Here is a 14,985-nt window from a genome sequence, read left to right on the forward strand (position 1 = left end):
ATCGAAGAGATCATTAAAACTATTAAAGAGAATGGAACGATATATCTTTGTGTTTCTGAACTAGAGATGGTGCAGTTCTATGAGTTGAGCTGGCCCGATAACAAGAAAGGACTACCATAAATACGATAGTGATACCTAGTGTCCGGATTCATGGAAAGAAACTTATCCAGAAAGTCCACGGCCTCCAAGCTGCTTATATGGTACAGCTAAAAAACGATATAAAATGTTTACCGAGTGAGAGGGAGTGAGCAACTTCACAGAAACCAATCTATCAAATATAAGTGTTGGAACAATGGCAGCAGCAAAAAGAAAACAAAGTTGCAAAACAGAATTTGCAAAACTGAAGAAGTATCGAAGCAAAAGAAATCAAAGCAAAGCAAAAAACAGTGAACAAAATTGAATACTCAGCAAATTGTAACTCAACATCTTTTTTTTTTATTCAAAATTTGAATATATAAAAGAGTTACAAATTTGATTCATTTGACAGTTACCTAATGACATAACTGCTCCCACTTAAACTAAACTAATACAAGCTTAAGTCAAATACAAAATAAGCTGACATACCAGCTTTTACATCATCAATCCAATCACAAACTTAATCCAACTAACTTTGGAAACTAGTTAAAGTTGAACTAAACTAAATTACAAAAGAACAAAACATCCAAAGTTGATTGCTTCATCTGGTTCAGCTTCAGTTTTGCACACCAAGCATTATCACCAAGCTCGACAGCCAACCATGCTGCTGGCCACATGTTGCTTTGCAGTCCAGCTTTCAACACTCCTCCTTGGACTGTAAGCAACACATACCAATTCCATTTCTCAATACTTCAAACTTAGCAGCTCCTAAGGGCTTAGTCAACATATCAGCTAATTGTGCCCCTGAGCTACAATGAACAAGGCTGATCTCTTTTGTTTGTTCAGCCTCTCGAACAAAGTGTAACTTTATCTTAAAATGTTTAGTTTTCCCATGAAACACGGGGTTCTTAGCTATAGCAATCGCGATTGATTGTCCACCCAAATTTCATTTGCTTGACTTGTGTTTCATTAAGGTCTGAAGCAATTTCTGAGCCAAATGGCTCGATTGATGCTTCTGCAATGCAATGTACTCTGCTTGGTGTGGATCGAAAGCAACGTTTGTTGCTTCTTTGAACTCCAGTAAAACATGCCCGATCCAAGTGTGAAGAAGTATCCAGAGGTACTCTTCATGTCATCGAGGGATCCTGCCCAATCACTATCAGAGTAACCTTCTAGTTTCAGTTTCTTCCCACTTTCAAACATTACACCAAAGTTAGCTGTGCCTTTGATGTATCTAAGAACCCTTTTGGCAGCCTTCAAATGCGCCTCATTACAGCAATGCATGAACCTTGATAGCAGACTAACACCAAACATAATGTCTGGCCTAGTTGCTGTTAGATACAACAAGCAACCTACTAGGCTTCGATAATGCCTCTCATCAACCCTTTGCTGATCACCATTGCTGGTCAATTTTTCACCTTGAGCCACAGTGTCTTGGCGCTTCTGATTATGCATGCAAAATTTGTCTAGGATCTTCAAAGCAAATGAGTGTTGGTGATGAAGATACCTCGATCGACCGTGAACTTCCATGCCAAGGAAGTAAGTCATGATCCCCAAGTCTGTCATCTCAAACACTTGCTGCATTTGGACCTTGAACTCATCAATGAGCTCAACTTTGCTCCCTATCACTAACAAGTCATCCACATACAAGGAGACAATCAGCAAGGTTTCAAATTCTGACCTCTTAACATACAGAGTAGGTTCACTAAGGCTCTTCACAAATCCAAGCTTGGTCAGATAAGCATCAACTCTGTCATACCAGGCCCTTGGTGCCTGTTTCAGGCCATAGAGGGCCTTTCTTAACTTGTACACTTTGTCTTCATGCCCAGCAACTTCAAAACCTTCAGGTTGCTCAATGAAGATCTCCTCCTTGAGAAAACCATTTAGGAATGCTGATTTAACATCCAATTGGTGAACTCTCCACTGTTTCTGAGCTGCTAAAGCAAACAGCAGCTTAATTGTATCCAGTCTTGCCACTGGAGCAAAAGTCTCCAAGTAGTTCACACCATACTGCTGACTGTAGCCCTTCACCACAAGCCTGGCCTTGTGCTTGTTCAGTGAGCCATCAGCATTGTACTTGGCCCGGTACACCCATTTAACTCCAATGACCTTCTTGTGTTCTGGTCTGCTCACCAACTCCCAAGTCTGATTTTTGTTGATCATTTCTAACTCATCTTCCATAGCTTTCATCCAGCTTCTGTCCTTGGCAGCCTCTTCAAAGTCTGAGGGCTCAATCACAGCAACATTGCACCTCTGATAGACATCAGCCAAAGTCCTAGTGCCCCTCACTGGTATGTCATCTACAGCATCTTCACTTGGTCCCTCTTCTATAGGTTCATCAACCAAGTCCAACTGGTCCATTTCAGACATGTCAGCTTCAACACCATTCCAATTCCACACTTTTTCTTCATCAAACTTTACATCCCTGCTGACTAAGACCTTCTTTGCTGTAGGATCATACACTCTATAACCCTTCTTGTTGCTGCTGTAGCCAACAAATATTCCTGGAGTAGCCCTGCTCTCGAGCTTGGTCCTCTTCTCTACTGGAATAAGAGCATAACATATACAGCCAAACACTTTTAAATGTGTTACCATAGGTTTGACTCCATGCCAAGCCTCAAAAGGTGTTTTATCCTTGACTGCTCGAGTTGGCAGTCTATTGAGCAGATACACTGAGGTGTTGACTGCCTCAGCCCAAAACTGGCTTGGAAGCTTGCCTTGAAACAATAGACACCTAGCCATATTCAGCACAGTCCTATTTTTCCTCTCACAAACTCCATTCTGTTGAGGAGTATAGACTGTTGTGAGCTGATGGTGAATCCCAGCACTATCACAAAGCTTTTGAAATCTCTCAGACACATATTCAGAGCCATTATCAGTCCTCAAGGCTCTAATTTTGCAGCCAGACTGATTTTCAGCATATGCCTTGAATTTGCAGAAGGCCTCAAACACTTCTGACTTTTGCTTCAAGAAGTAAACCCAGCACAACCTTGTTAAATCATCTATAAACAGGGCAAAGTACCTGTTCTCACTGATTGAAGGTGTTCTCATAGGGCCACAAACATCAGAGTGCACCAATTCGAGCTTGTTCTGAGCTCTCCAAGCACTGTCATGAGAAAAAGCGGTCTAGCCTGCTTACCAAGCTGACAAACTTCACAAACATTCCCACTAACTTCAATTTTTGAAATGTCATCAACCAAATTCAGCCTATGTAGCAGATCGATGGATCTGAAATTTGCATGGCCTAGTCTCCTATGCCACAAGTCGATTACTTTCAACAAGGTGGTGTATGCCTTTCTTTTATTTGGCTAACATCCAAGATGAAGCACCTATCATCATAGAGACAAGGACTAACTCTGACCATTCATGTCTTGAACAATACAAAGAACCATCCTTAAAAACCAATGTATAGCCCTTTTCAACTAATTGGCCAACACTAAGCAGATTCTGGTCTAAGTCAGGTACAAAGAACACATCTGAGATCAGCTTATTACCTGAACCAGTGCTTATCAACACATTGCCCTTACCTTTAGCCTCAATCAGTCTGCCATCTCCAATTATAATCCTCGAGTGGAAGCTTCTGTCTAGGCCCTTGAACAGCTTCTCATCTGCAGCCATATGGTGTGAGCAACCACTGTCTAGTAGCCAATCATTGCTGGCCTTGGTTGTGCCAACAAAACAAGTTGCTGTGAACACATGCTCCTCCTGAGCTTGAATGTCCTCAGCAGGTCTAGCTTGTTGCAGAGCAGCCTCCCTTGGTTTGCCCTTGCACACCTTCTCCACATGGCCAAACTGCTTACACTTTCTACACTGAATATCTGGCCTAAACCAGCAATATTTTTCTGAATGTGTTGTCTTCTTGCAATGAACACATGGTGGGAACACCCTTTTTGCTTCATCTCTTCCTGACTTGACCCTTTTGTTGTGCCAAGGCTTCTTGCCTTTTGCATTCACACTCGAGCCTTCACTGGCTTTAGCCTGGAAGGCAGCTTCAGGATTCTCCTCCTGCCTATTTGCCCTTCTTTGCTCAAGTGCATACAGGGAGTTTATCAGCTCAGACAATGAAATGGCTGATAAATCCCTCGAGTCCTCAAGTGAAGAGATTTTTGACTCAAATTTCTCAGGGAGAGTTGTAATGACTTTTTCAACAACTCTGCTCTCTGTGAAGTTCACTGCCAGGAGCCTAATGCTGTTGACAATGGCCATTATCCTGTCTGAGTACTGCTTGATGGTCTCAGACTCCCTCATCCTCAAATTTTCAAAGTCTCTCCTGAGGTTGATCACCTGCTGTTGCCTTGTCTTGTCAGTCCCCATGAACTCCTCCTTCAGCTTGTCCCAAGCCTGCTTAGGTGTGTCACATGCCATGATGCGTGTGAATATCACATCAGACACTCCACTCTGCAGACAGGCCATAGCCTTGTGCTTCTTAGCTCGTTCCTCAGCATGTTGCCTCATCTGTGCAATAGTGGGATTGGCTCTCAATGGAGGTGGTTCAGTATCATTCTCGATCACACTCCAGAGATCATGTGCCTGGAGGTAAGTCTTCATTTTAACTATCCAAATGTGATAGTTTTCTCCAGTGAACACAGATGGAGGTGGTGGAGTGAAACTCATCCTGCTAGACTGAATCCAGATGCTTCGATCTTACCAAATTTTGAACTTGCTGTTGGTTTTGATTTGAACACAACAGATTGCATACAAAGGCCCCTCAAAGACTCGGGCTCATGATACCATTTGTTGGAACAATGGTAGCAGCAAAAAGAAAACAAAGTTGCAAAACAGAATTTGCAAAACTGAAGAAGTATCGAAGCAAAAGAAATCAAAGCAAAGCAAAAAACAGTGAACAAAATTGAATACTCAGCAAATTGTAACTCACCTAATGACATAACTGCTCCCACTTAAACTAAACTAATACAAGCTTAAGTCAAATACAAAATAAGCTGACATACCAGCTTTTACATCATCAATCCAATCACAAACTTAATCCAACTAACTTTGGAAACTAGTTAAAGTTGAACTAAACTAAATTACAAAAGAACAAAACATCCAAAGTTGATTGCTTCATCTGGTTCAGCTTCAGTTTTGCACACCAAGCATTATCACCAAGTTCGACAGCCAACCATGCTGCTAGCCACATGTTGCTTTGCAGTCCAGCTTTCAACAATAAGATTAAATCAAGTTCAAGTTCAAGTTCAAATACAAATGTATTTTTATGGAAAGACGAATAAGAGTTTCAAATTGGACTCACCGATTCAATCCTGACCATTTCAACCATATAACTCCAGGGCCTTTCCTGCAAAATTTATGTTAAAGGAATTATTAACTCTAAAACAAATAGATATTCAGATGAATTACGTGTTACGAGACCCGATTCCTCACAAAGTTAACATAAGTTTTATCACTTAAAAACGTAGTAAAAAAACCCCAAGAGAAGCACACACTTGTTGCAGTTCAGCAGCTTTCATTAGGAGCATTAAATCCCCATACGAATGAGATGTTTGTACAACATTGAGAGCACCTGCCATAGCTTGACCAGTCTGCCGACAAACATACGACTTAATCAATAATCTAGAAAACCCGACACTAAATATTTTAAATCATCTAATAAAATTATTAATTTTTCAGTATTATTAAAGTAGAAATGAAATTGTTCTAATAAAGATGTTATTATATAGTACTGTTTCCCTAATTCCTCTAGCCACTTCTAATAAATTCTAAGTGATTTTGGTCGTTTTGGATGGGGGTGTTTGAATACGTACTTTTCCTGTCACAATACAAATTTCGTTAGTCACACAAGAGAGTAACAAAAATTTGAGATTAGATACATATAACTGCCTGAATCTGGCAGTGATTAAACATGCACACGCAATAACATAACTTAAAAACTGATTTCACATACGAAAGTGAACCAACCAAAATCAGTTAGTTATAAACTTTTTTAAGGGAGTTGATTCTTAACACCAATACTACGTTCATAAAAAACAACCTTCTTGCATAATTATTCAAAGAAGTATAAGAAATTATTTCTCTTTAAACTCGTTTTTTTTCATGCATGCTGGTGCATCTTCACACTCATGCATTCATTTTAAAAGTATTACAAACATTAGTTAGTACTCCTGATTTTACCCAGGCTCCAATTATTTTAGCAGCTCATAGTTTGAAAATAAGGTGCTAAGATCTTTGTTTTTTTTTCTCTTTATTTATTTATTTTTCTTTATTTTCCTCCTTCGAAAATATATATATAACTGTATTTTCTTTATTTTACTTCTTAAAAAAAACAGTTTATATATATATATACGAATATATTAGAAATAAAAAAAAAGAGAAAAAAATTTACCTCGAACTCTGGCCACCGTGTACGGCGGCCGACGGCGGTCCCTTCGCCAGATTCTGGGCAATGACTGGTGTTGAAATCGTTTTTGAAAACAAAAACGGAAATCGACTTTTAAAAATGGAAATGGAGTCGCCACCAATAATTTAGGAATTTTTATATTTTGTGAATTATTCAGTTGATGGACTTGAAAGATATTAAAACTATATACTTTTAAATGTTTCAAATGGATATAATTGCCTTCAAAATAATTTCCTTGGGTGATTAATATTTAAGCTATTTTTATTAGGTTATTTCTTTCATTTTTTAAGAGAAGTGTTGTATTACAATTTAATTTCTAGATTGATTCTACTAGAGGTAACCGTTCGATCGAATCAAGTCAAATTGAATAAAAAATATTGAGATTATCAAGTTCACGAGTCCTATTTTACTATCCTAACTCAATTTGAAAAAATCTCGAATCGAATTGAGTGAAATGAAATTCGAGTCAAGTTGAATTGAGTGAAATTGTTCGAGTTAAATTTTAAAAATAAATATGTCAAATAAAAATATTGTTACAATATAACTTATTTAGAACACATAAATTTGAAACCAAATATATTGGAAATTTTTTCAAAGCAAAATAATAATAATAAAAGATAATTGAGTATGATAAATTTGAATCATTAATTAGGTCTCAAATTATTATTTTAGAAAAAAGTTAAAATTTTAACTTTTTATATATACTTGTAGAAGTTTTTTAAAACATAAATTTTGAAATTGTTTATAGATATTTTAAATTTAAAAATTATTTTGAAAATTTGAAATTAATTTTTATTTTTATTTTTTGTAATTTTTGTTGTGAGAGAGACCAATTTGCTTATTTTTAAAGTTGACATGGATCAAAAGGGTCTTTACACCAAGCTGTGATTCGAATTATTCGAATTGTGAAATTCTACTCGACTTAAATTCGAAACTCGGATCGAGTTATTCGAATTAACTCGAATAATTCGATTTGATTAATTATCTTAATTATTGATGATTTCTTGGTCAAATGATTTTAATTAAGTCTAATTTACATTCAGTACATCCCTTGCTTTGATAATTTATTTTCGTCCCAATTTAACAATTTAATGCTATTTTGAGCCATGGCGCAAGACAGGGGCATTTGGATGTTTCGAATGGACTCAATTTGGAATCTAATCTTCATGAATGAAGCTGTTGGATAAGGATCGTCGTATGCTGGTTTTGACAAGTAAACTGATGTGGTCAAAATGCAGAATTGAAGTGACCAATTCGACCGCAAAAGATCTTGACAGCAAAAATAGAATTCGGTCCACCATAAGGTGCAATAGACCGACATCGTAAAACCAGTCAGCAAGGGAATTATTTTTAATTCTCTAATTTTCCTTCTTGCTAGCGGTGGCCGACTTTAATCAAATCAAGGGAATCCAATCAACCCTTGAGAAGTTAAATTTAAGTAAAACTCTGGTAGGCTGGAGCTATTTTTATGCGACGGGTTGAGCTAAGATCAAGGGATGAGATCAGATTTTGTTTTTGAATTATTGGAGGTTAATTTTGTTCTATAAAAGGAGGAGAAGAAGCAGCAGACGGCAGATTTTTTTGCAGGCATAGCTCGGGTTGCTCATTCCAGGAATTTGTGAGCCAGCACGTGTTGATCAAGCAACTGGAAAGCAGTCCAAAAATTCAGCTAGTCGAGAAGAGGAAATCTCGACAATTAAGAGTAGTTTTCCATACGAGATTGGTTCGAAATTCATGTTGTCTTCAATTAATTTCTGTTCTGTTTTCCTTACTATGAGTGGCTGAATTATTTCCGCTTAGTTAGGCACTCATGAAGCCAAGTACAAGTTGATTCAAAGACATGATTTATTCTAAATTCAAATTTGGTATTCTTTAATTGTTTGTTTTTATCGTTCAAGGAAATTTTCTAAATCAACTTGATTGATCACCTAGTTAATTTGGGAATTTTCTTACAATCATCTAAGTACAAATTGAGTGATCGAATTTCTTAATTAAACTTAGAGTAGATGATGACTAATTGGCCAGCAGCTAATTAAAACAACTAAGGATTTAATTGTAGAAGCCGCTGGAGGATTCTCTACGATTGATGCTAGGTGAAATCTCTAAAATTCTAAATGCACCTTTAATTTGTCGACAGAGAGATAATTAAGGGTATGATTTCAGTTATGAACGTTCTCTAATTGGATAAAATTACCGGAGATAGGAAGTCACTTCGTAAGTAATTTTTCAGCCTTGTTGCCGAATTAGTCTACTGGGATAATTTAAGGTCACAAATGACTTGTTCTTGGTGGATTGAGGAGTCCATAACTAAGCCTTCTTTCTCTCTATTGGCTTAATTATTTCAAGCAATTTTAATTTGAATTTATTTTCTTTCATTACTTTAGTTTTTTTTGCTAATACTGAAACAAGAACCCCCTATTTCCTACATGCGTGTGCGTGGTTTATATTGGTTTAATTTTGATTTTCTTCAAATAGGTTTAACACAAGCTTCTTCATGGGACGATTCCCTATTTTCCCTATATTAAAAGTCGATATTGGTCGAGTAGCGGATTTAATTCGGTAGAAGTAACGATAGCTACCATAGGTACATCAGGTGATGCAATGCGATACGAATGGAGGAGGAATGAATAATCTAGAATGTCTACCCTACAATCCTAGCACAGAGAACGAACAAATCAATTATATGGGTAATAATTTTAGGCCTCAAAATAACCCTTATAGTAATGCCTTTAATGCAGGTTGGAGGAACCATCCAAATTTCTCTTAGGGTGGTCAAGGAAATCAAAGAGCACAACCCCCTTCAGGCTTCCAACAACAACTTTACCAGCAAGAGAAAAAATCGAACATTGAGGAGATGTTGATGAAGTTTATCTCGGTGTCAGAAATGCATTTTCAAAACACTGAAGTAACACTTAAAAACCAGTAAATGTCGATTCAAGGGCTCGAGAACCAAATTAGACAACTTGCTAAGTTAATTTCAGAACGACCACAAGGAAGTTTGCCTAGCAATACTGAAACTAACCCAAGGGAACAACTTCATGAAATTACTGTGCGAGATGAAGAAGGGTTAGTTGAATCTGAATCAAAACCGAGGCAAAAAAAGTATGGTAAGTAACGGTAAGGTTGAGGTAAGCCAGAATGAGCAAAAATTGGTTGATAAAGAATATAAACCTCAAGTACCATATCCTAACCTGACGAAGAGAGACCACACGAATGAACAATTTGGTAAATTTCTTAAACTTATTAAAAAATTACATATTAACTTACCTTTTATTGAAACTCTTTCGCAGATGTCCAATTCTATTATATTTTTAAAGGAGCTTTTGGCAAACAATAGGAAGTTAGATGATTCGTCACATATGGAACTAAATGCAGTTTGCTCAGCCATATTGCAAAATAAACTACCCAACAAATTGAAAGATTGAGGGAGTTTTACTATTCCTTGTTTAATTGGTAGTTTGAATATTAATAATGTTTTGGCTGATTTACGGGCTAGTATTTTAATGTCATGCCTTATAAAATGTTTAAGCAATTAGGTCTTGGGAAACCCAAACAAACTAGGATAAGTATTCAATTAGCATACAGAACCATTAGATTTCCTAGGGGTATTATTGAAGATGTTCTTGTAAAAATTGATAAATTCATAGTCCCACTTGATTTTGTTGTTTTAGACATGGATGAGAGTAATTAAGTACCTTTAATTTTAGGAAGACCCTTTTTAGGAACTGCTAGAACTATAATTGATGTTGGTACGAGTGAGTTAGTACTTCATGTAGGTGATGAACGATTACTCTCCAAGCTCGTGATTCTGTTAAGATATCTAATGATCGAGATGATTTTACAAGTTCTATTAATATAAGTAATCATGTGGCTCAACCTTCTTTGCAAGAAATTCCTCGAAAAAAGGTAATGGAGCCATGTTCCAGTCAATACGACAGAATGTGTAGCGACCCAAAATCCGTGGGCAACTGAAAAGTACATTATCGGGCCTCCATCTTAGTAAACTGAGTCATAAATAATTATTAGAAGTAATTATGAGTTTAGTCGAGTGCTGAATTAGGTATTAATTAGGTGAATTTAGTCTAATTAAGAATAATTAGGAAAAAAGATCAAATTGAGTAAAGAATGAAAGTCTAATTATAGATTTAAAAGAAAATAAAAAAAACCAAAATGGCAAATAAGCCATTTAGCATAAGTGAGGCGGCATAAGCCTTTAAAATCTAAGATTTTTATATGATTTTATTATTAAGGTTTTATTTATTATTAAATTATAAATTATATTAATTATTATTATATTATTAAATAAATAAATAAATTAAGACATAACAAATGTAGGGTGACAAGTAGAGGTGATCATGGGTCGGGCGGCTCGACCCGGCCCGACGGCCTGCCCAAAATATGGGAGGGTTCGGGTAAAAATATAGGCCCGAAATATGGGTTTGGGCAAAAAAATGAGGCTCATTTAGAAAACGGGTCGGGCCTCGGACACCACTTTTTTGGCCCGAGCCTGGCTCGGCCCGACCCGAATATATAATAAATAGATATATTTTTTAATTTTAAAATATTTTTAAAATACTTTTTTTTTATTTTTTATTTTTTATTTTTTAAATAAATTTTTGGTTTTTATTAAAAAATGGGCCGGGCCGGGCCGGGCTCGAACTTAGGAATTTTTCCCGGGCCTGGCCTAGACAAAATTTCAAGCCCATATTTCGGGTCGGGCCTAGGATGCGGGCTAAAATTTTTTCTGGACTCGGCCAAGCCCATGATCACCTCTAGTGATAAGTGGTACATGTGTAATATGTGAATATTTATACACTTGTATTAAAATTTATTTATTTGCTTAAAATTTAAGTAAAAAGATATTTATAATATTAATTAATATTATTATCATGATATTATATTGTGCCAAATGTATGGTGATTAAACAATACATGTAAAAGATAAATATATTCAATTGTAATGTTATTATTTGTTGTTAAATAGATTTTTATTGAATAAATAAGGTAATGTACAAATATATGGTACAAAATTTATACAATTGTAATAATATAAATATGTACAAATGTAATTAAATAATTGGTTTACTTAACATTTAAGCATAAGATATTATATTAATTATTAAGTAAATAAAACAAAGTAAATAAAAGAAACTAAAGAAATAAAAGAAACTAAAGAAGTATAAGAAACAAAACAACAGCAGAAGCTAAACGAAAACAGGGGAGAAAGGAAAGGGAAAGAAAAATAAAAGGGAAAACTAGGGATTTGAAGCTTGAAGTTTAATTGGTAAGTTAAATCAAGTCCTTTTCTCATAAATTTGATGTTTTTGGAATCCTAGAGTGAAATTCTCTCGGATTTAAGTTGAAAACTTGAAAGTTAGTAGATTTTTAAGTAGGGTTTATGTTGAATAAATGATGGAATTGAGGGTTTATTTGATAGAAATTTTGATTGGAATTGAATAAAGGATTGAATTGTAAACTAAACTATAAGTTTTGAATTTTAGGGATTAAATTGAAATAAATTCGAAATTATGAAAATATGATAAAATTTAAATAGTTAAATGTGAGTTTGACAAGAAATTGAGTAGCAAAAAGGTATGAATTGAGAAAGAAAAATATATAGGTTTAGTTAGGATTAAATTGGAATTAAAGTAAAAGTTAGATAAAAATTTCAGCAATTAAATTGTTTTGTGCTAATGATTGTGAAGTTATTTTAATTGTTCGTAGCTAATATCGAGCCTGAAGCATCAACCCGAAAAGGAAAAGAAAAGATCGTCGAGGATTAAATCTGAAGAGAATTTTGGTTTGTATCACTATTGTAATGGCGTAATATTGCCCGACCCATGCATAAATAAATACCAAATAAAAATGCAAAGTCCATTAAACAGATAACCAAAACTCCTAGCCCAATACAAACTAATTTACCCCAGGCCCAAAATCCACCAAAACCCTAGCCTTAGAGCAATAGCAGCCACTGCTTCTCCAGCGCCGCAGCAACTAAGACCTAGTCTCTGCCCTCGCACATGCGCCACCGCTATGTACCACGCCTCCAGCCACGCACCTCCGTACACTGTCCTGTAAATAAAATGAAAACAATGTAGCAGAGAGAATTTTTTGTATTTTATTTTATTTTATTTGGCATATACGGCTATAAAACCAGAGAGATAGCCTTTGTATTTTTTTACACGGATACTGAATAGAAAATAAAAAAAGAAAAAAGAAATCAAATACCAGTTTTTGCTTGAAGGTGATTCTCAAATTTTTTATTTTCTCGATCTATTTTATTTTTAGTTTTATAGATATACATGATAAAATAAAAGAGAAAAGGAGAGGTTTGTACCTTCGCTAAAACGCTGAAGAAGCTCCGTTCACTCCGCTTGAATCGGAGTCGGACAAAGTTTCGGCTGGTTGAGGTGGCGCTGGAAGAGAGAATGTTTGGGTTCTTTTTTAGTTTTTTTTTATTTTGTTTTGAAAAAATGAAGCAGTGGCTGCCATTAGGGTTTTTAAGTATTGGCTTATATACAACATAAAAAATGGCACCGTTTGGGGCCTGTTTCAGTGGCTCCAAAATGATGTCGTATTGGCCATTACCCGCGCGGTGACCCGACCCGAGGGAAGGATCCGCCCATTTTGTGCTATTGGGTAATTTTCGCATTTGATCCCTTTTATTTTGTAGTGTTTTCAAATCAGATTTTATTTATTTTAAATTTCAGCTTTACATTTTTGTTTTTGTTTCACTTAGATCCTAAACAGTGCGCAACGTTTTGGGGGCGAGGAAATATTTCCAATCTGCCCCTATGTAATCCGCATATTACGCTTTAACCCCTCATCTTGTTTATAATTCTATTCTTTTCTTGTTAATTTAGATTTAGTTGCGATTTAATCCATTTTTTAACATTTGTTTTTTTAATTAATTAATTAATTATTTTATTATTATTATTGGTATATTCGGTCATATTTTCGTTTATGTTTTTGTACATTATCTTATTATATATATTATCATTTTGAGTTTTAGTTATATATTATTATAATTTTATAATGTGTTATTTTATTAATTCAACATAATATATACTTTTTGTGGTCTTATTTTTATAATATATTTTAATCCATTTTATGTACTTTATATTTAAATATTTATACAATAATATTCCTATAATATTTTTATACATGTACAATTTATATCAAATTATTTCTTATACGTGCATATATATACATAATATATTATCGATTACATGTTATTATAGTATTTCCACTTATTTCACATATAATTTATTTCTTTTAAAATACTCCATTATATACTTTATTTATTTCAACCTTTTATACGTACTATTATACATATACCATTATATGAAGTTTTTCAATCCCTATGCATTACTTATTTAAATTAATATAGGTATATTATTTAATGTATTTTGATCTATTTTATATAATATTTACTTTAAAATTTATCTAATACTATTATTTTATGTAGTGTTTATTTTTTATTCTTTTTGAATACATTTCATACTTATATATCTATATTGTTCATTTTAAAACTTTTTGTACGTATAATTTATTGATTATAATTTCTTCTTTTTAGTGTATCTTTAAAAATTGATTAGTAATTCATTTGATTTTTGAATGTCGTGTGATTAAAATCATTGTTGCTATTCTTGTTTGAATTTATCTATTGCTTGTTTATTACTCTTTGGTGTATGTTTAGGTTACCAATTATCTTTTACGTTACACATTACTATTCATCACGCTACATTTGTTTTAAAGAATATGCCTCACTAAAGCATTAAAATCATTTTTTTTTGTAAATATTCAAAATACTTGGTGTTCACGATTTTCGAGAGAATGGCGCCCTAACTTATTGGGCTTCAATTCTTTTCGTTAAATTTAGATATCCAAGTATCCCTTTTTAAATAAAATCGTACAGATTCTAAATAAAAGTTTTCGAGATTTCAAAATGTTGGATCCTAACTCATTGGATATGACATTTTGCTACCTCGAATTAAGGTTTAAAAAAAAAATAAAGGCAATATTCGGTGTTTAGGAATTTCGAGAAATTGAACCCTAACTTACTAGGTTTTGATTTTTTCGTTCGACCCAAATAACCAAATATCCTTCTCAAAATGCTTGGGTTTTAAAAAGATAAACTTAATTTTGAAGATTAAAAATGTTGCGCCCTAACTCGCTGGATATGACATTTTATTTCTTTGAAATAAGAGTGTCTTATTATTCAATTCAATTTATTCAAGTTAAAATGATAGTATTTTAAAATCTTTTCAAAATTTTGACACTAAGACATTAAACAATCGATTTGGTACCAATTTTGGGCGTTACGAGGGTGCTAACCCTTCTTTGTGCATAACCGACTCTTGAACCTATTTTCTCAAAATTTGTAAACCTAAAATTGTTTTCAAGGTGATCCGATCACACCTCAATAAAAGATTAGTGGCAACTCCAATTTTTGTTTTTAAGTCGACAACTAAATTTTTGTTTTCAAAAAGTGGTTTCGACAACTATAATTCAAACTTTATTATTAAGTGTTTAATTTGCTAATTATGTGTGGCAAGT

The 14,985-nt window shown here is 34.4% G+C and overlaps 1 long non-coding RNA gene across 1 annotated transcript; it reads right to left on the reverse strand.

The window, feature by feature from the left end:
• Positions 1-4,972: 4,972 nt before the first annotated feature.
• On the reverse strand, positions 4,973-5,606 carry LOC128034631 (uncharacterized). The gene is made up of 3 exons (XR_008190751.1): positions 5,517-5,606; positions 5,324-5,368; positions 4,973-5,229 (listed from the first exon to the last, which is right to left on the reverse strand). It is a non-coding gene; the product is annotated as an uncharacterized LOC128034631 (long non-coding RNA).
• Positions 5,607-14,985: the final 9,379 nt, after the last annotated feature.

The sequence above is a fragment of the Gossypium raimondii genome, chromosome 11 (assembly GCF_025698545.1).
Source record: "Gossypium raimondii isolate GPD5lz chromosome 11, ASM2569854v1, whole genome shotgun sequence".
In the NCBI taxonomy this organism is placed as follows: Eukaryota; Viridiplantae; Streptophyta; class Magnoliopsida; order Malvales; family Malvaceae; genus Gossypium; species Gossypium raimondii.